This window comes from Camelus bactrianus, chromosome 14 (assembly GCF_048773025.1).
Source record: "Camelus bactrianus isolate YW-2024 breed Bactrian camel chromosome 14, ASM4877302v1, whole genome shotgun sequence".
NCBI lineage: Eukaryota > Metazoa > Chordata > Mammalia > Artiodactyla > Camelidae > Camelus > Camelus bactrianus.
The window spans coordinates 69,662,505-69,683,548 of NC_133552.1; the positions used below are offsets into that span (position 1 = coordinate 69,662,505).

The 21,044-nt window shown below is 50.7% G+C and overlaps 1 long non-coding RNA gene across 1 annotated transcript; it reads left to right on the plus strand.

Moving 5' to 3' along the window:
* Positions 1-3,344: 3,344 nt before the first annotated feature.
* LOC123616109 (uncharacterized) lies at positions 3,345-7,827 on the plus strand. Its single transcript, XR_006723959.2, has 4 exons — positions 3,345-5,022; positions 5,128-5,286; positions 5,634-5,829; positions 6,612-7,827. It is a non-coding gene; the product is annotated as an uncharacterized LOC123616109 (long non-coding RNA).
* Positions 7,828-21,044: the final 13,217 nt, after the last annotated feature.

Below are 21,044 nucleotides of genomic sequence, written 5' to 3' on the forward strand. Positions count from 1 at the left end.
CTGGTGTTCCGAGCTCCCCGACAACTGGCGTGCATCAAACGTGAATCCCTCCCCTGTGTCCTTCCAGGCATCGTCACCCTGGCGTCATCACCCGAGCACCGCGCAGGATGGACTGGGCTGTGCCCAGGGTCTCCCTGTCCGCCTTCCTCACTGGGGACCTCACTCCTGCTTTACCACCGACCTCATCTCACAGATGATTCCATAGACTCAGAGTTTCAGCCAATGGACCCGCCCGACGTGGTCTCAGGGGCTGGAGAACCGCCACCCTTTTGTGGGCCCTCCCCCGGGAGCGGAGTGCAGATTGAGCTGGCAGGTGCAGGGCCTGGGCGGCTTTCCTGTGGCTCTCTCCTACACGACAGGCCACACGTCTCGGGTGGCCTCCTGTGCCAGGCAGTTGTCTAGAAGGGCTGTCTTTTTCTCTGAAGGATGGTATTTTAGAACTTGTTCTTTACTAAGAGAGTCGCCAGGGTTGGGCGCCTGGGAAGACACATTCCGAGCCCCGATTTTGTGTGGAGGAAGTTTCCTGGGAGGTCTCTTGAGAATACTCTGTGTGTGGGCAGAGGAGGGGCTGAGTGGCAGTGAGGCCTCGGTCATCCTTGGGGTGGGGGCTCTGTGGCAGGGGCGCCCCCTCCTCCCGGGTGCTGCGGTCACCCTTTCCATCTGCTCCACCAGCTGGTCATGAGGGACCTGCCCTGCGGGGTGGCTGGGGGGAGACGGGCCAGCAGGGGGAGAGGGCTGGGGGTCGGGCCCTTCCCTGGGAGTGTGCGGCCCCAGAGGTCCCCCGTGCCTGGCAGGATTGCTAGGGTCTGTGGGCGTGAGGACTTGGTGGGCCTGACAGTTCCCACTCACGACACAGTCCTGGTGACCTGGTTACTCGACGTCCACTCACAGAGCCAGAGGAGAGTCTCCATCAGCGTGCTGCCCAACGCTCAGCATGACATTTCCGTGCTGTGGACGCTTCCAGCATGCAGTACTAGGGCCTTCCAGGCCGCAGAGTCCCCGGGGAGGGCTGTCTGCGGCGCCGTCTAGGCCCACCACACGCCCCTTCCCTTCCCTGGGCCCCTGAGAGCTGGGACGTGTGCCCCAGCCTGCAGTGTGCTGCCTGCGGAGCCCAGAGAGGCCCTGGGTCCTGGCTTCTCCTGCGGGGTAGACGGTGTGAGTGCTGGCCATGTCCCCTTTACTCCAGAGGGCGGGTCTCAGCCCGAAACTGCTGGATCCTAGGGCTTGTCAGCTGCTCTCTGGAGCTCCCGTGTCTCAGTGTGGCCTTCAGCGTGGCTCCAGCGGTCCGATGGCATCGACACAGTGGGCTTGGGTGGGTTCTAAGGAGAACTGGGGCAGTCTACTTCCTGCAGGGCCCCCTTGGCAGAGCTCAGGGAGTTAACTCTGCATCCATCCACGTGAATGTGAGTGGCTTCTGGTCCGACTTCTTGTCGGGGACGGACAGAGCTCTTCCCGGACCAGTGCCTGCCTCCCGTGTTCCTGACACCTTAGGAGCCTTTCCTGGTGGGGGTGCTGCACTGGGCACACAGCTGCCTCACCGGGCCCTCAGCTGCTGCACCGGGCACTCGGCTGCTCAGCTGAGTCTGCAGCTCTCGGGCTCCCTGGAGGTTTCGCAGGGGACGCGCGGGTGAGTTAGGTGGAGAGACGGCCACCCCCTCATCCTTCAGATCCTTCTGGAGAACAGTGTGTCTCTGATTTGCTGATTTACCTGGGAGGGGCAGATTTTGAGGCTTCCTCGAACCCTCTCCACCCTGATAGCTCTCATCCCACAGTCCAGCAAACCACCTAGGTCCGTTCCAGCTTTAGGAAATAGACGCGTTCCCGGAACAGACGTGGGAGCCAGGAAGACGGCCGCCGTGTGGGTCTGTGGCGGGGGCCCTGCTGATGTTCCGTGTCTGGACGTCCGTGCTGCTTCAGGCCCCGGTTCCCCCGAAGGTCGGGCCGCTCTCCTTTCCCTCCGGTCCCACGGCCCCGGCAGTGGCTGTGGGTCCGTTTAGAAAAGGTCCGAGGAGCGAGTTACCATGTGCACTGGGTGTTATGAGAAAACTGAGTACCCCCCGTGGAAGCCGCAGAGGCCCGAGTCGGTGCAGCGCGAGCCGGGCTGCCACGCGCGCCGCGCGCTGCCAGTGCTTCGGAAGAGGTGCGGCGCCAGCCTCGCCGCTAGGCCTTTCACAGGGGCTTCCAGGAATGTTGAGTTGGTCTCTCTAAGTTTAACCTTTAACTGTGTGCGCCCCCAGCCCCTCCCCCACAGGCCAGTGGCACAGGGAGCTGGGGTGGCGTCTTGTAGCGCGGAGAGTCTTACAGGACCCAGCTCCCGCTCCCGGCCAGTGGCGACGCAGGGATCACCACCAGTGCCGGTCATGGGTTCCACGTCCAGTGGCTCAGAGCCTCGCGTCACGGGCCGGGAGGAGGCTGGGGCTGAGGCTGACCCTCGGGGGTGACTGCCGTCGCAGTGGAAGGTCGCAGTGCTTCCTCAGTGTGATAGCAACGCCTTCGGGCTGGTTTCTCCCTAAGCTTTCACCTGGGCGGGTTTCCCCGGAGCATCCCGACTGCTGCCCTCATTTCCGCCCTTACACCACGTAGACTTCCTTGCCCAGGTGTTAGCTAGTGTCTTACCGAGTCTTCGGTCCTGACGAGCATTTTTTCAAGCAGCTTGCTTCTTCTGCAATTGCTCTGTTCTTGTGAACCCATCCTAATAATTTCCCGTTGCCACTTGCTCTGTAGAAAGCAGAGCTCCTGATAAACAAGAAGATCGTTGGGAAAAGGGCCCTTGAACTGTGGGGATTCCCTAAGAGGATGAAGTGGGATGCGATTTTATACTTAACAAGATGCTCTCAAGGTAAAGCTGGGTGTATTTTTATTTGGAAGACTGTGCGTATAAGTATAATAATTTAGTAAAATTAGTTAGCTCATACCTAGAATTTTGTTTCAAAAATACAGCTGTTGAACCGAACAGGAGGGTCTCCTAGAGGGCGCAGACTGTGGACTGGCCTTCTGCGGGAGGCTGCGTGCCAGGTGGGGCAGCACGGCGTTCGGAGCAGGCGGGGCTGAGTGCAGCCGGCGGGGAGCAGGGCGGCCGGTCTGGGGATCCCTTGCTCACCAGCGGATTGACTTCTTCTCCCCTCGGCGCCCCTTGGCAGGGCTTTCCTGCCCCCCCCCGCCAAGGCAGGGCTGAGCTAGTCCATTTCCTGTCTAGGCGTGTTTGCTTCGTGGCTTCTTTGGCGGATTTGTTTGGTGCTCCTCCAATGCCAGGACTGTGAGCGTAGGAGGTGGTGTGTGTAATTGCAGAGGCCCCTTTGGTCGTTTTAGACAACGAGATTTACGTAAGGAGAGTGGACCCGAGCGCAGCCGGCGGGGAGGGAGGCGAGGCCCGAGTCACTCCAGAGGCTCGTCACTCGGGGGGTCAGCACGTGAACAAGTGCAAACAACTCAGACGGGCGTGTCTCACACACACGCTCGCACACGGTTATCTCTTGCGGTCTGGAGTCGACACAAGCCCTCTGAAAACAGCTTGGCCCTGGTCGTGTTCTGATTCAGCCTAATCGTGTGCAAGTCGCTGCCTCTGGAGCTCGGACACGCGGGCAAGTTCCTGGGGACCCTGACATAGTGCAAATTCTCATCCTTTCGGTTTGAGAGGGGCCCAGGAGACACTGGTGCCGTGGGTTTGGGGACCACGCTCTGAGCATCACGGCTCTGGGCCCCTTAGGGGATGAAGTCTAAGGATGGGAGGTCCCCGAGCCCCTGCAGCTGCCAGATCAGAAATGCCACCACTGCGGGCAGGGAGGAGCCTGGCAGTGGGATGCGGCCACCACCCGGCCTGTCCTCACAGGGTGACCCCCTGCTCCTGCCTGGCTGCCACCCAGACCTTGGCCCGTGGCTGACCCTGGGGTGAGGGTGAAGGTGCAGGCCAGTCACTCAGGAGGACAGTGGGGGGTAGGCCCTGGGCCCTTTCCTCTCCTGAGGTCTTTGCAGAAGAAACGCACCAGCCTCCCAATGGTCCAAGTCAGAAAACACGCTTTTCTTTTACTGAACTTCTCCAGCCCGTCTCCACCCTGTCTCCTACGCAGCCCCCGGAGCCACTTCTCTGACCTTCAGCCTCTGCTGGGCACAGACCCCTCACCGCTAGCCGTGACTCCACCTGCAGGCTGCCCTGTCTCAGCGCCGTGGGTCCCTCCGGAAAATGCGAATTCACTGCTCTTCCTTGTGGAAGTGCCCAGTGGCTTCTCCTTGCCCTGGGGACAAACTTGACAGTCTTAAATTTGGCTGAGAAGGTTGTGTCATTGGATCCCTGCCCCTTCACGTCTCACCTCTCACCCTCTTTCCAGGAACCGTCACCTACTGTGGGGCCAAAACAGTGAAATCACAACAGTTAACAACTCACAGTATGATGGTAGGAGTGGCTGCCGCTCGCTGAGTTCTTCCTTAGGTAGCAGGCACGGACGCCACTCCGATACTGTTTTGTTTACGCTCATGATTGCTTAGTGTCACCAGTATAATTACCTTTGTCATACAGGTGAGGGAACTTCAACACGGGAAAAAATTTTGAATTGTGTAAGTTAGCCCAGCTAACAAATGGAAGAGGGACGCTGGCTTTCAGAGTGGTCTAGCGATGCAGGTCTCCTGGGCGATGTGATGGCGGTGTGTGTGTAAGGGGGTGTGTGTGTCTGGGTCTGGGTATCTGTGTGTGTGCGCGTTTGTGTGTAAGGGGGTGTGTGTCTCTGAGTGTCTCTGTGTGTGTGTCGGGGTGTGCGCTTTGGGTGTGTTGAGCTGAGGAGCGAGGAAGACCACTGCTTTCTTTCTCTGGGACTAAAGACACCCCCCCATAAGAGGCCCAACCTTGTCCTGCGTCTACGTGTCCAGACTCTGCTCCGTGCAGAAGACACAGGGATTCCCTCAGACTGTCTTTTCTGACCCACAGACTTCAGTCTTCCCGGAACTAGGTCACGTGACGGGCTGGGATTTACGTCGCACGTCGCCGCTCGCTTGCTGTAGAGCTGGTTGCTTGGTGTGCTGACCTGAAGAGTAAGAATCTCGTTTGCCTTTAAAAATGGTTAGACCCAAATGTTCAGTTCGATACTGAAGCCCTCAAGTTTGGAGCAGAATCTCCTTCAGCTTCTGCTCTCGCAGCAGAAAGAAGAGCCGTGTGGGGCTGACAGGTCTTCTGAGCTCCCCCGTCTTCCCTGAGCCGGCGAGTGGGCGTCACGACCGTGAGAGCCTGCCTGCTGCTGTCCGAGCTCCCCGGACCGACAGCATGCTTGTTCCGTGACATCGGGCTGTCTCGTCCAGGTCAGTGTTTTCAAAGGTGCTGGTTGGGCACGGCTCTGGTTTTCTAGGTCTCCTCGCCCTGGTTCAGTTGTTCGGCATTATTTGGTGAGGAACAGAGACACCACAGCACGCCAGCCCTCATTTTATTCAAAACAACAAGCAAACAGAACTTTCCTTCGGGTTTTAGCAAATCTTAGGAGACCTCCACCCACAAATTCACAGGGCCCCTCCTCGTGCGTTTTGGAGGAGAAAGTGAAGAGTGATTCAAATATATACTAGCTCAAAGTGAAGCCCAACCATGACATGCTGGGAGGAAGGCGGGTCACCCAGTAGGAAAAAGGTGAGAGATTGCCTTCTTTCACTTGCAGCCTTAATTGAAAAATGAAGGCGCTCTCTGCCTATGCTGCTGTCAGGAAGGAGGGCATGCGTCCGGGGGAAGGCGTGCAGACGGACGGAAGAGAAATGTGCAACGAAGGAGTTAGTACAGAGAAACCGTGTGAAAAAACATGACAGAATTTCCGGATGCCGTTTGTTCTCAGAAAAGTCTTAATAGCGACGCATCAGGTAGACCCTCCTGGGGACTGAGCGAGGACGTGCAAATCATGTCTATTTAGGGTTCACCCAGCTGGCCCCCTTCTCTCCCCCTCCAACCTCCCTCAGACGGTGGGTGACCCTCTGCTCCTCCCCTTCTCTCCCTGAGCACAGGTGTGCTGCAGGGCGAGCCGGCTTTTTTGTTTTTCCTGGAAAGGGGGAAGTATAGGCCGTGGAATGATGGCGAATTCCCCTCTTCTTCCTCTGGTCCCCGACTCTGCTGCAGTGAATACTGGGGACCCACGGTGGCCCTGATTCCCTCTGCCCCCGCCTTCCTCCTCTGAGCACCTGGTCTCTCTCGTGCCAGCAGTGGGCTCCGCACCTTGCGCACAGTGGGTGCGTGGTAGATGCGTGTGGAAGGAAGGGTTGAGTGAGTTAATAAACGCTTGTTGAGGGGACCTGTGGCCATGGGCCAGAGCTCAGGTGTCGGGGCGAAGCTTCGGGGAAGGGAGTCTGGTTGAGGGCATCCCCTGCCGGCCCGGCAGCAGCCCGCGGCCCGGCTCTCACACCAGGTTCAGACTCCTGGTAAAAGCAGTTTTCCTCAATACTGTTTATTCTTATCATTTTGTTTCGCTGGTTTAAAATCTGTTTTATGCTCCTAAATCTTAATCCATTGATCCTGAAGTTTTTGCTTTGCTTCCGGTGGGTTGCAGACTCTCACCGTCTCCCCTCTCCTCCATCTTTTGAGCTTCTTATCCCAATGGTTTGGGGATTCAGCTTTTATTTAAATCTCATCCACCATCTCTTATTTTCAGTATGACTTTCTTTCGGAGGCGCACACCCCAACTGGGGCTGCTGGCAAGGGCTCTGCAATCAGAAACTCAGACGCGAAGCTGCTCCACACGACATTCATGAAGACGTTTCTTTACACCTTCTGCTCAATGAGGGAAAATCCCTGCCCCGCGAAGGCTTCTGAGTAACTGTTGCTGTGCACGGCGTGAGGCAGGGAGCCTGCTTCTTGGCATCTTGGGGTCACCAGTGGTCCGTCCTTCCTCCCTCGTCCCCACGGCCGGCAGGGTCGGAAGCTGCGCTGCCCGGCGGCGACGGGGTCCGGTGTCCGCCTGCTGGGCGCCGCGCGTCCTGATTACCACGCCTGCACAGCAGGTCTCCACGTCTGCTCTGGGTCGTTCTAATTAAGCTGTTCCTATGATAATTGTAGAAATACGGGTTTTGACCGCTTTTAATGCAAAAGTAACCCTGAAGTCGTTCCACGTGGACCTGGATTAAATTTGCTAACGATGTGTTAGCACTTTTGCGTTTGTGTATCTGCGTGGTTTTGTCCGTGTGTGAGGTTGGCCTGGCACTTTGTTGTGTTCCCTGTGGGTTTGGTAACGAGCCCTGTAGCGTGAGCTGAAGGAATGCTTACTCTTCACACAGCCCCGGACGGGTGAGCAACGCAGTGGCGCAGCAGGTGCTGGAACTCACCTGTAAAACCATCTGCATTTCCTTCGTGCATAGATTTTAAAATATCGATTCAAGGCATTTCATGGTCACAGGATCATTCAGTCCTATTGGGGTCAGTTCGGATAACTTATTTTTAGGAAGGAGTTTGTTATTTTCACATTTTCCCCAAATTATTTGACCTAGATGTGTTCTAGTACTCTTTGATATTTAAACTTTCATTGTATATATGTAATTATTTTTTCTCTTATGCTATGCATATTTGATTTTCACTTTGTATTCTTCAGAGACTTGTTAATTTGATTAACCTTTTTCAAAAAACCAAATTCTGGCCTGGTTCACCCTTTCTCCCATTCTTCCACTGTTAACTGCGTTGCACTTCGTTCCTTGTTCTTTCTTCGTTTCGGTGGGTTTATTCTGCTCTTCATGCAGTTAATTAATCTCCAGCCTTTTTTTCTTTTCTAACATAACTTAAGGTGATAAATTTGCCCTGTACCATGCGGCCACATCTCAAAATCATTGATACCTAGTATTTTTATTAAGTATTTTCTAACTTCCATTATGATTATCATTTTGGTCCGTAAGGTTTTTCTTCTCCCACTGGTATTAAGATGTGACTGACACACAGCGCCATGTAAAGCTCAAGGTGTAGAGCTTGCTGATTTGACATCATGTAGTGATCATGCGGTTTCTGAAAGCATTTTTTTTTTTTACTTCGCAGATAGATGAATTTGTTTTAAAATCATTTTGTCACTGATTTTGAACTTACCATATTTATTGGATCTAAAATGCCGTACAAGAAGTATTCAGATTTCAGAAATGTTAACTTGTGGGAAAGTGGCAGCAGCGATCGTAAGTCCCTGATTGTAAGACTCCTCTCCATGTAGGGACACGAGAAACCTGTGTCTCAGAAGCCGTAAAAGTCTGTTGCAGTCAGAAACTACGTTAGGGCGCAATTTATTTTATTTCCTGGTATGTGGTCAGTATTTGTAAATGTTTCTCCTGTGTTTAAAAAACATTTAACTCTCTGCTTCTGTATCTTCCTGTTATGTCTGCCTCTTTCATAGTGTTACTCAGGTTTTCCGTACGCTTGCTGAATTTTGTCTACTTGATGTATTGCTTTTTCACATGCTTTTAAAAATCTACTTCTGTGATGCTAGATTTTCCCGTTTTTCCTGGTAGTTCTGTCTATTTTTGTTTTATATATTTTGAAACTGTTATTAGGAGCAAAAATGCTTAGGATTATTATGCTTTCCTGTCATACTGAGGCTTCATGCTCTTTATCGATATCTAGTAACCTTTTTTTAATGTCTCTGGTAATGCCTTTTGCTCTAAGTCCTTTTGTTTTCAACTTTTACCAATACATCAGGACCAACTTTCTTTGGTTATTTGTTTGGAACATTATTTTTCCTTAAAAATTTTTTTTTACCCGTCTTTGCTTTTATATTTTAGGTATATTGCTTACAAACAATGAATGTGTAGCTGGGATTTAAAAAATTTGGCATGATGATCTTAATCTTTTAATTAGGAAATTTTATTTGTTAATATTTATTGCAATTAGTGATATATTTGAATTCTTTTCTACTATTTTACTTTATGCTTTCTATTTGTCTTGCCTTTCTTAGGTTTCTTTTTTCTTTTTGTTCTTAACTCCTTTTAAATTAATTGAATCTTCTTCCTCACTTTATTTTCCAACTCAATTTGGAAGTAATATATTCTATTTCTATGAGATTGTTGATTGCCCTAAAATATCAATAATCCATAAGCCATTTGACTTGACAGAGTCTACAACTAATATTTACCCTCTTTACAAATGACACAAGAAACGTAGAGAGCTTTGATCATAAATTATATGTTGTAACTGTTCTGTTTCTGAGTTCTGGCTGGTTATTTTTGATTTATTTTTTATTGATTTATAATCATTTTGGCTGGTTATTTTTAACCGCACAAATTATATGTTATTATTTTCCACGGCTAATGTTTGTTTAGACTTATCCATATATTTACTATTTTCTTTGATAAACATTCCTTGTATTTCAGATCTGTTGTTTTTTATGACATCCTTCCTAGAGTTCTCCCTGTAAAAGTGCGTCTAATAATAGTCAATCAGGAAATTTTTGAAGTGTCTTTGTTCAATCATCATTTTAGAAAAATGCATTTAACTGACTTTATAATTTCAAGTCACATCTGTTTCCCCAGCATTTTAGATACGATGCCCTGCCTCCTGGTTTGCCCATCACTACTGAGAGACTGGCTGTGTTTCTGAATCTTGTTTCGTTTTACGGAACCTATTTTTCCCTCCCATTAAAAAGAGTCTCTTTCTGTCATCTGTTTTCATCCGTGTCACTGGGATGTGTTTAAGTGTGAATTATCTTTAATTACCCTTTTTGGGGTTTATGAACATCCTAAATATGAAGTCATATCTTTGAAAAATATTGGGAAAACTTCACCCATTAATTTTTCAAATAATGTCTTTCTTCCATTCTATTTTCCTTCTAGAATTCTGACCAGAGACATATTTTATTTTCTCACGTTATGCTGCACCTCTTAAATATTACTCTGTATTTCCCTTCTATTTCCTTTCTCTCTCTGCTCTGTTCTGGGTAAGTTTTTGACAGTGAGGTCTATCTTCCAGTCGTAGAATTCTCTCTTTAGCTGCATCTAGTCTGCTGTGTAAACTTTCTATTAGGGTTTCTAGCTTTAATTATTAGATTTTTCATTCTTTTAAGCTCAGATTCTCTGGCTGTCATTCTGCATATGGTCCGGGAGATTCTAGCTCTTATTAGTGCATTTCCCTTGTTGTTAAATTCACCGTCCCTGTGAGAACATACTAAGAAAAATAAAATGACTGTTTGATACCATTAACCTTTCCTTGAGCCTTGACCCTGTGGGCAGAAGTTGACCCGGGCACATGTCACATCAGTTCAGCAGAAATCCATAGACATCGATGTTTAAACCGAACTTGTGCACTGATGCTCCTTGGAGCCGTGGCCAGTTTGTCAGAGGAGGCAGGAATCTCAGTGGGGAAGGACGATGCTGTGTCGCAGATCCCTTCTCATTAGATTCCTGGCACTGACTGAATGGCTTGTAGGTGAGGCAGGGGACCACCTCCATACGCAGAACACAAATGTCCCCCTGTGCACTCTTGTACGGCAGTGTTCTGTGGCAGATCCTGACCTCCAGCTGAGGTGACACTGTTTATAATCTTCATACCGCTTGTTCCGAATGTTCTGCACGCTCCTGCAGAATACAAATGTTTGATTAGTCTGCTGCCTGAGATCCCCCAGCATGTTAAATAATGTGTGGCATTTGGTAGAGTTCCCTTTCTAAAATACAGAAAGTTAACGATTCTGAAAAACAACCAGCCATGGGGATTTTAGACAAGAGAGCGCAGCCCCATCATACTTGCGTCACTGGGTTCTGGTGAGAATTAAAGAACACAAAGTATAGCTTTTTACACGCTGCTGGGTTTGGCGTAAACCCTCAGTAAACCGGGACCACTGCGCCGGTGGTCGTGGGCGCGGGGCAGGGAGCGCCGCACCGGGCCCCTCCGTGTGTTCGCGGCGTCGGCCCCTCACACGGGTCGGCATGCGAGCTGCCTGAGCATTTAGAAACTCCGGCGGCGCAGGTGTACGGCGGGGCGGCGAGACTGAGAACTTAACGTCTGAACTACTAACCGGGGAGGGGGAGTAACGGAAGGCGGAACAGTGTACTTAAGAAGTCAGATTAATAAAGACGCTGAGGTCCTTCCCAGGTCCTTAGGGGGGCCAGCAAGACGGGGCCCGGCGTCTCAGCTTCAGCGGCTTTGTGACTGACACAGCCCTCTGGTGTGAAGGCTGCCGTGAGCACCTGTGCAGACGGTCCGTTCTGCGCGTCCTCTCAGCCGTGCAGGGGCTTGGCTCTGGGGCGCTCGCTGCTGCTGCTGCTGCACCTGTGCTCTTGGTCCCCAGGGCATCACAGCGGAATTCAGCGGACGAGATCTGTGCAGCTCTGAGCCCGCAGCCTCCTTCACCTCCACTCAGTCTGGAAGAGACGGGGCTCTCTCCCAGGCAAGATGGAACGGCTTGTGGCTGAGCCCTCCAGGCAAGAGGTCAGCTCTGTGACACATGCTGCCCTCTGAGCCCAGCTGTGGGCCCACTTACCCTTGATAATTAGGAAGACTCTTGATAATGAAGAGAGATGCCCCACGAGTGAGAGAAGGGAGGCTTCGCTGATCCAGGAGCAGGTGTAGGCCTGGGAGGTGGAGGACCCAGGCTTGAGCCCCAGGGGGTCCAGTGTAAGCCGGAGTCCACAGGAGGGTGGGAGGGTCTCGCCGACCTGTTCATGGCAGATCCCCGCCCCTGCCCCACCTGTCTCTCAGTGGCAAATTCGTATGACTGAGCTCTGATGGGGGCAGGAAGCTGAGTAGGACGGTGATGGGCAGGGTTGAAGCCGGAGGGGCGGAGATTGGAGACAAAAAGGAGGTGAGTCCTTGCTCCGTCCCCCAAAGAAGATGAGTTCTGCCCCAAGCGTGTGGAGATTAGGTCCCAGCCTGCTCCTCGGGAGAAAGCGCTCCAGGTGGAAGGGGGTCTTGGGGGCACCCCCGTGGCGCCCGACAAGGCTGACAACTCGGTCCTCAAGCCTTCCCTGGTCACTTCCAAACCCTGCCTATGGCCCGTGCCGTGGTGAGCTGGCACTGGTGGGCCCGCACAGAGATTCCAGGAGCAGGGCCCAGGCAGTGTGGACCTGAGTGGGATGAACAGAAAATCAATGTGCAGGTACTTGTTTGGGGATAACAGCCTCCATCACCACATGTGACAGTTAAATGTCAAAAACCTTTCAAAAGTGTGTGACACACTTTGTACCCTTTTTTGAAGCCAGAGGAAACATTCCTTTGTGAAGTAGGCATGTGAAATCATAGAAACATAAAATGCAATCTGTTACTGAGCAACAAAACAAGAATATTAAAAATACCTCCATCGGTGGGAAGAGTATGATCTCTAAGAACTGAAACCCAGCGGGTGGCACCTCGTGTCCGTTGAACAAACGGCGGAGGAACTGAAATCACGTTTACACAAAATGTTTACACAGAAGTAAGAACGTTTTTGAGTGTGATGTAAAACTGCAAGAGAGGGATTACTTTCAGCTCATTAAACCAGCAAACACGGGGAATAAATACATAATCCAAGTCCGAGGGGCTGGATCAGACCAGCCCACAGAACCACTGCTGGCGGCAGAGAAGGTGAATGACACACACCCCGCTGGGAGCCGCGGACAGAGCTCAGGAGCCCCACTCTGGGCACGAGGTGAAAGGACACCACAGCTGCAGGGACCCACGCGGGACAAGAGCTGTGCGCCCTCCACCCTCGGTGTTCCTGGCTGAGAGAAGTTGGAGGAAGTCAGGCCAGCTCGGGCAGTGGCTCCAGAACAGGCCTGTGCTGCCCTCACCCGACTCCACGGTGCTCTCGCTCCCTCGTTCGCTTCCTCCACTGTGGCCCGAACCACGCTGTTCACACTCAGCGTGGTGCCCTCACTTTCTGGGCTGACACCCTTTGACCACCTGCTAAGGGCCACTTTGCTAAGCAGGATCACACACGGCTTTCTGGAGCAGGAGAGAACCTGGGAGACGTGGATGTTCTGTAGATGGAGATACTAGACAGGTGGAGCCCTGGGGGCCCACCCACCACCAAGCCCTGAAATCAAGCAGAGAGGAGAAAGGGCTGCCGATCTGATTCTCTGTGTTCTGATTCTTGACATAAGTAATGACGTGACAGGCTGGGTCCTGGACCCAAAACGCCCCATGTGGAGATGCTTCCTCATAGTTCGGTTTTTAAAAGAATTATATTGAACATAATCACTCTAATTGAAAAAATAAGTGCATGCTGATTATAGAAAAAGTAAATATTTTAAAGATCAGTAGAGACCATAACGTATGGGGAATTTTATATCATGCATTTTCACTTAGAATTACACCAGGAGAATTTTTCCGTATCATTAAATGCTTTTCTAAAATGATTTCTGAATATCATCCAGTGGTCTCTTATAAAATCATAGTTACTTTAAGTTGACTTATTTTAAAGTATTTTCCTCTTGATGAACATCTAGGTCTTTATTCTCCAAGTTTGATATAGAAATTACAATTTAAGTCCTTGGTCAAAAATCTTAGTGTTTATTTCTGATTATTTCCTTAGGGGACAAAATCATGAAACACGGTTGCTGGTTCGATAAGAGGAAAACATTTACAAGGCACCTGAGACGCTGAGAAACCTGCACTCCAGAAAGTTCACGCGAGTGGACACACCCATCAGTAAGGTATGGGAGTGATTCCTGATTCCGTTACGCTCGACAATCTAAGTATTGTTATTTTTGACAAATCCTTGCCATTTTGACCATGAAGAACAGTATCTAGTTTGAAGCTGTGTTCTTTCGGTCATTAGTGAGGATGAAGAGTTTTCATTTGGCGACTCACTGTGTGTGTACTGGTCTGCTTTCTGAATTGGTTATTTGTGTCCATAATCTGTTCTTCTATGGAGGTACTTTTTCTTGATTTGCAAGTGCTTTTTATATATTGAGGTATTGAATAGCCTTCTGGGTACTGTACATGTTTGTAATATTTCCCCCAATTTGTCGTTTGCCCTTGTGTATTTTTTAACAGTAAAAGGGCCTGAAAATTTTAGGTTGTCAAATCCATCAGAATTTTCCTTAGAATTTCCATTTTAATGCTCTGTTGACAAAATCTGTCTTCACATCATATAGCTACGCATATAAAATTTTCTTTCTCTTGTTCTCTTCTGACTTTGTTGTTGCAGTAATCCTGTAGTTTATTTAGATGTGTGATGTAAGTGTTAACATTTATCTATCTATCACTAATAGATAAAATGATTATGTCAGATGAAGTTATTTAATATTTCTGTCTTTCTCCCCTGATGTGAAACGCATTTGTACATTACGCTAAAGACTAAAGCACAGTCTGGCTCTTCTTCTGCTGTTTCGTCTGTGCTGTTGGCCCGCTGAGCTCATCGCCGGAGCTGTGCGGTCCTTGAGCTGGTGTGGGCGTACGTGCTGTGTTCTACGTGCAGCGATGGTTCACCTCCGCATTATTTTTTCCTTTAAAGATCTGTCTGTTTTCCTTACTCACTTATGCTTTCTTATGTAGTTGAATATAACTTAGTTAAAATTTGCAAAACTATGCTGTTAGACTTTTTATTGGAATTTCTTCCAGGGGTGAACTGACATTTTAATGATACATGTTATGGCTTTCTTATCTAGGAAAAGTACATGCTTTTATGATGTTATTTATATCTGTTCCTTCAGTAAATCTTGGTTGATAGAGATATATTTTTCATTAGCGTTATTTTAATATCTTTTATGTTGCATGATTATTCTGAAGTTTTTCATTGTTGTCAATAATAGGAATTATGTTATTTTTTTGTATGTGTTTTTCTACTGGCTGTCTAAATAGATACTGAAGTTTACATTATTTTGCAATTTTTGAATTATTTTTTGAGAGAGAGCTGAGAAAGAAGTGATGGTAATTTCGCCTCTTTCTAATTCCTCCAATTTCTAGACATGATGAACAGTGGGAGTGAAAGGGTGTCCTAGCACTGGCCTGTGCAGAACATCCTCGCTGAAACAATACAGGCTATTGATTCTCCATTTTGGATTCACGTCCCTTGTGAAGTTTTAAAATAATACATGTGTTTGGTTCCCATTGACCATCATTTGATCTCATAATCAAGCATTTCTTATTCTTGGCCTTTCCTTTGACATTTCTCTATCTCCAAATAAATTATATATTTTTACCTTTACTGATTAGAAAACAGTCAATTTAGTTTTTTTTATTTCTTCAGTGGCTGCCATTCATGTTCTTAGATCTGGGTTCAATCTGTTATCCTCTGATTATCAGGGTCAAAAAGTGACTCTCAGCTGTGAAAGGTGAGGAAATTCTCTCTCCTTCCTTCCCCTGAAATACTTTCTAAACATTTAAAAATATAATCTGGGGTTTTTTAAAGCCAGATGGTAATGATAATGGTGATAATTTATAATACTTTGTTTTCCAAGAATATTTTGGTTTTTACTTCTAATTTCAGAATCGTATTTACGATTGTATAGATTTAATTCTACAGTTATATCAGGAGGTCCCCACACTGAGTTCTGGGCTCATGTCCCCGGGGGATTTCCTGTGTCTCATACACTTTGTTCAAAGAGGTTGAGAAGATGGTTTTCTTTTTGAATTCTTCGTATCTGAGAACGTGGTCTTGCTGCTTTTTGCATTTGAAATCAACTTGCATGGGGTTGGCGTTCCCAGGTCACCACTGTGCGCCTCGGAAGGCGGGGTCCCCGGCCCCCCTGCCACAGGGGCAGAGCGTGAGGGCCACTTCTGCTTGCTTATTCATCTGGAGTTTACCCTGAACACCAGGAAGTCTGTAGAATTATTTTCTCTGTGTTTGAAGTTTAATCCACAAGTGCATGTTCAGCAGTGTGTAGCTTTCCTTTTTTTTTCTTTTTCCCAAAAGCTAGTTCTTTGAAGGTATTCTCTCCATTTTTTTACTCTTCAAGTACATAATGTTTTTCTTTTTTAAAATCTGCCGGGTCTTTAACTTGCACTGAAGGTATCTTGAGCTGGAAGCTCTGTGTTGCCGATGGGGCTTATTCTTGCTTTAGTGAAGATTTCATTCTGCTGTTCTTTCTGCTTTCTCTGTGACCTTCCTTCCTCCCTCCCCTGTGCGTTCCTGCCTGATTCCTGCCTGGGTCCGTTGCTTGGGGCTGTTTCCCATCTCCTGGTGCCCACAGAGTGTGTGTGTCATGGATCGTGACTGGAAACACAAAGCCGTGGAGGCTGCCTGTTCACCTGCCTTTGCTCCGCCATGGACGGGTCTCCCCTTCCTGGGGCAGGACTGTGTCCTAGACTCAACACTACACACCCTTTTCTAATTGCTCGTCTTGGTCTAGAAGGGAGACCAGGGACTGGCTGTCCTCGCCGCCCCTCCCTGGCCCCTGGGACTGTCACAAAACTGTCCCGTCCTCCAGGGCCGGGTGGATAGCTAGCTGGGGCAGCCTGCTTTGGGCTGAGGAAGGCTGACCTGTTCCTCCTCTAAATACAGAGAGAAGCACGTGTTTGTGGATACTCTTAAGAGTAGTCCATTTTTCTTCCCTTTCCTAAAACTACGCAAAATTCGTCCCCTGAAATCCACGGCTCTTCCCCTCCCTCTTTCTACTACAGTTTTTTTCATTCCAAACTGTATTGCATTTTTGGTCACGACAGCCCCAAAATGGGTGCAGAGACCACACTAGACCCCGCTCCCAGATCCTGCCCCGTCAGCAGTGCAGGAGAAGGCAGCCTGTGTGTCGTTCTGACTCAGTAAAATGCTATTTTGACTCCTGGCAACATTTATGAGGTTTTATTTGTCTCCTTGGCAGGCTTGGTACCATCATAATTGTCATAATTAATTCAAAAGAAAAAAAGTCTTCTAGCAGGGTGTTTTGCAGTGTCAGCCGTGCAGAGGGTGTTCTGATTCTTGCTTTGTCCTGGGGCTCTTCATCTGTGAGTTACATTCATGTCTGTTCAGATGGTTATCCTTGTGTTCTTGGGTGGAATGAGGCCTTATCTTGAAAGGCGTGAGAAAGGGAGGGGAGCTGGAGAAGTATTCAAAATGGTGACTGGTTTTTCAGGGCTAGTCCTTCCCGCCCTGTCAGCTGAGACCCACGTGAAGCAAACGGTCCCTGCGCCATACGTGGCACAACCCTTTCTTAAAGCGAAGGTGAAGGGAGCAGCTCCGTGTCTAGTCTGGGAGCCACTGCTGCCCCCAGAGGACGTCTCACCTCTTGGTTTAGGGCTGGGAGGAGTCTGCCGGTTGAGAGCCCCGGCTCTGCAGGTTTCAGGAAGGAGGAGGTGAGCGTGACCTTGAGCCTGGGCCCCGAGTCCGTCGTTTTCCCTAAATTAGCACCTCTCCGTGGAGCACGTGGCACAGCGCTGGCCTGTGGCAGGTGCCCCAGAGCTGGTGGCTATGTGGGCAGTCACGTCTGGGGTTCACCAGGACTCGGCTCACCGCCGTGGGGCACAGGCGGGACTCCCAGGTATGGCCCACTTCTAGGTGGAGGCACCACACAGGCTGTGGCTTCTGGACCGCAGGCTTCCCTGTTGACCAGACCCCCCTGAGCTGTGCTCTCCATCTGCGTGGAAGGCGGCTGAGCTCAGAAGGCCGCGGCTCCACGCTTGGGGGGTTGGGGGGACACAGGGCCCATGTTGCTGTGCAGTGGACGCCCTGTGTGAGTGAGACCTGGGCTTCTGGGTCACCTGGCCAGGCCGTCCCTGCCCGCTCTGCCTGCCACACGGCATCATCAGTGTTTCTGCCAAGCCAGTGGCAGTACAGAGGGGGCCCCGTCCACCTCCTCGGAGGTGGCTCTCTGGTTCCTCGCCCACGAGCAGGTAAGTGGCACCACAGGAACCACGAGCTAAAAACAGAGTTACCTGTGTCTGTACTGGGGGGTCTGGTTCGAGCTGAAGGGTTCCAGTGTGAACCTTCCTTCTAGCTCTAGAGGAAACAAGACTCCCGGCGGGATTTCAGCAGAGGGGGGCCCCCAGCTGTGTCTGTGGTCTGGCACCAGGACACAAGCTTACAGGATTAGGGCCCTGGGCTCATCGGTGAGCGGGCACCCAAGGCCGAGGTGGGAGGAACTCCTCCAGGCTGGGGAGGTGCTTGACTTTGGAAAACCTCTCGCCCTCCCTCTGCTGGGGCTCTGGCTGTGCTGTGACGGTGGCCTTGCTGGACGTGGCGTGGTGGCCTCTTTCCCCGCCACGGTCAGTTGCCTCTCTCAGCCGGGAGCCTTGCCCAGTAGCAGGTGGGCCTGTCTGCTCTTGGCCTCTTCTGTCTGTGTCTTGGGGGCGAGGGGGCTGGTCCTCAGGGCGCCCTGCCTCCTTGGGTGCTGGCTGACCCCCCCAGGCTGTTGTCTGTCTCTGATCCCTTCCCGTAGCCGCTTCCTGGGGCTCCCGCGGCAGGAGGCTGTTCTCTCCCAGTCTGGAGCCTGGTGGTCGGCAGGGCCGTGCTCCTCCACACGTTCTAGGGCGCCCCTCCTCTCTCCGTCCAGAGTCTGGTGTTGCCGACGATCCCTGTGTCCTTGGCCCGATCTCTGCCTGTCTCCACGCAGCCTCTTCTCCCATGAGGACGCCAGTCCTAGTGGATCAGGGCCCACCCGCCTCCAGAGTGACCTCATCTTACCTAGTGTCTGCGATGACCCCAGGTCCGAATAAGGTCACACTCAGAGGTGCTGGGAAGGGACCCTGACCAGCCCAGGACACTTGTTACCTGCTCTGTTCAGGCTGTTGCTTTAGGCCAGGGAGCAGGAGGGCTCTCCCTGGGGACTGGCGGACTGCCATGGGGGTGGACTGCTGTGGGGGGTGGATGGCAGGTGGGGGTGTGTGAGCATGTGCCCTCCCGTCCCCCCCGTCCCCCCTACGCTTGCCCGCAGCGCCCTCCCCGCTGTGCTGGGCTCTCTTGGGATTGCTTCCTGCTGCCCCCTCACTGCACCGTGTGGACCAGCGAAAGCACTGATGGGAAGCAGCACGTTCTGACGGGCCAGTGTTCTGTGCTGAGGTGAGTCAGCTCCTTAGGGCAGGGAGGGGCTGGCAAACATCAGTGCCGAGGCCTGCAGCTCGCAAGGGCACAGCTGCCCCCGCTGTGCAGCAGCAGCAGCCCAGGCAGCTGAATCGCCTGCAGAGAAACCCCTATGTCAGGATGACACAGTAGCAGTTTGCTCCTGGCGGGGACGCTCCCCAGCTGGTGAGTCAGGGGCCTGGGCCCTTTCTGTCTTGGGCTCCATCACCCTTCACATGCTCTCTCTAAGGCCCTGGGACGTGGTCTCCATCCCAGCCAGGCAGAAAGGGGGCAGAGAGCTCAGGAGGCACAAGCCACCTTCTCTCACGTTCTGTTGCACCTGCTCCCTGCAAGTCCCGTAGGAGATGCCGCATTAGACAGGACAAGTGGGGCCCGCCCTCTGGAAGCGCACAGTCGTGCTGGGTCCTTGTCACCACCAACCCGGTCACCCAAGCCCGAACTCAGTGAATCAGCCCCCTTCTCTCTCAGTTTGGTTTCCGGCTAGGATTTTTATACCCAGCCAGACTCTCAATCAAGACGGACATTAAAATCAATGTATTTTCCCTCACTGTCTCCTGCGTCTGCCCTCCCTTTGCCTCCAGAGCTCCCAGCTGGGCCCTCCTCCGAGTGGTCTCTTCAGCATCCCGGCCGCGTTCCCTGCCCGCTCCCAGCAGACTGAGCCTGTCCTGCATGCCGCTTGCTGCTGTCTCCTGCTTTGCCCGCTCCAGAGGGTCCCGTGGTCTTCCGCTGGGGTGCAGGGGCCACCCCCAGCCCGCCTGTGTTGGCAGTGGGGGTCCAGGAATCTGACCACCACTAAATGAGACTTTTAATCAATTTCCTTATTTTTATCCCCATTTGATTCACGGCTTTTAGAGGTCCCTGTTTCTGGCAATTCCTGAGACTCTGGTAGGTTTTGTCCTGTGATGTCAGTTACTCCTCAACCCCGACTGCTGTCTGAAGTTCAGCGTTCCCAGTCTTTCAAGTCAGTCCCAATCACCCATCTACTGTCACGCTCCCAGAGCCATGTTACTGCCCTCACCTCTCCTTCCCTCCGTATCCTCGTGCTTTATAAGAAACGGTCCTTATGGGGAAGAGCACAGGCTCCCCTCCTCTTTGGTGCCCTCCCTGATCTCTGTCCAGCCGCCTGGCACAGTTGGCCACTCCCTCCTCTGTGTGGGTCACTCCTCAACCTTCATCGTACTGTCTGGGTTGTTTCCCCAACTGGACAAAATGTTCCTTGAAAGTAGGGACGGGTCTTGGATTTCTCATTTCCAGCCCCTACCGCAGCGACTGGTGCTCAGTCATTCAGTGACTTATCAAATATTGGTAGAAGGATGTTCCAGGCGTAAATACTGGGAACACAGAGCTGAACACGACGTGGCTCCGGCCTCAGTGTTGCAGGGTAGGGGTTTGGAACGACGTGACACATGCAGTTCACATAGCTTTATATGCATGTGACTGTTTTGCATGCATATATACACATAGACATATTAAAATGTATAATACCCAATAAAATTTGTATAACAAATGATACATTTTTCAAAATATTTCCCAAAGCACAAGGAGCTAATATGTGCAACCTTTGCTCCACTGTCAGATTTATTAATGTGACACCATCCTATTAAATGCAAAGGAAGTTTTCTGAGTCTGAAGTGTGTGTGTGTGTGTGTGTGTGTGTCTTCTGTGTGTGTGTGAGAAATATGTATTTGCTCATTAATTCATTGGCTGTATCTTGCAGGCAGACAGAAACAGTGGGGAGATAAATTTGTCCAGCCATGGTTATTTCTCTATTTATTAAATCGTGAGCTACATGTAGGAATCATGTCTGACTCACTCACTTCCCCTACAATGCCCAGGAAGTAGTTTTTTCAGAGTGCACAGTACCTGGAAAAGACTTAATAAACATGTAATAAACGGATAGGTGGATTGAGTGGATGGGTGGGTGGGTGAATGATGGATGAATGGATGACAGCCTTTGAATTTGGACTAATGATCTCAAAGTATGGGCAGCTTTAGGAAAATTAAGTGACGTGATGTTCTGGAAAACACTTGGAAAATTCTAAACACAGATGCATACGTTAAAGCATTGCTATCGGGCTTTGGGGCTGCGTTCCTTGTACTGTGTCTCTTCTCAGGAGCATCACAAAGTGCCCGTAAGATCCTCGCACCAGTGAACCTTGATTGTTGCCCACCTGGCACGCCAGAGGAGGCGCG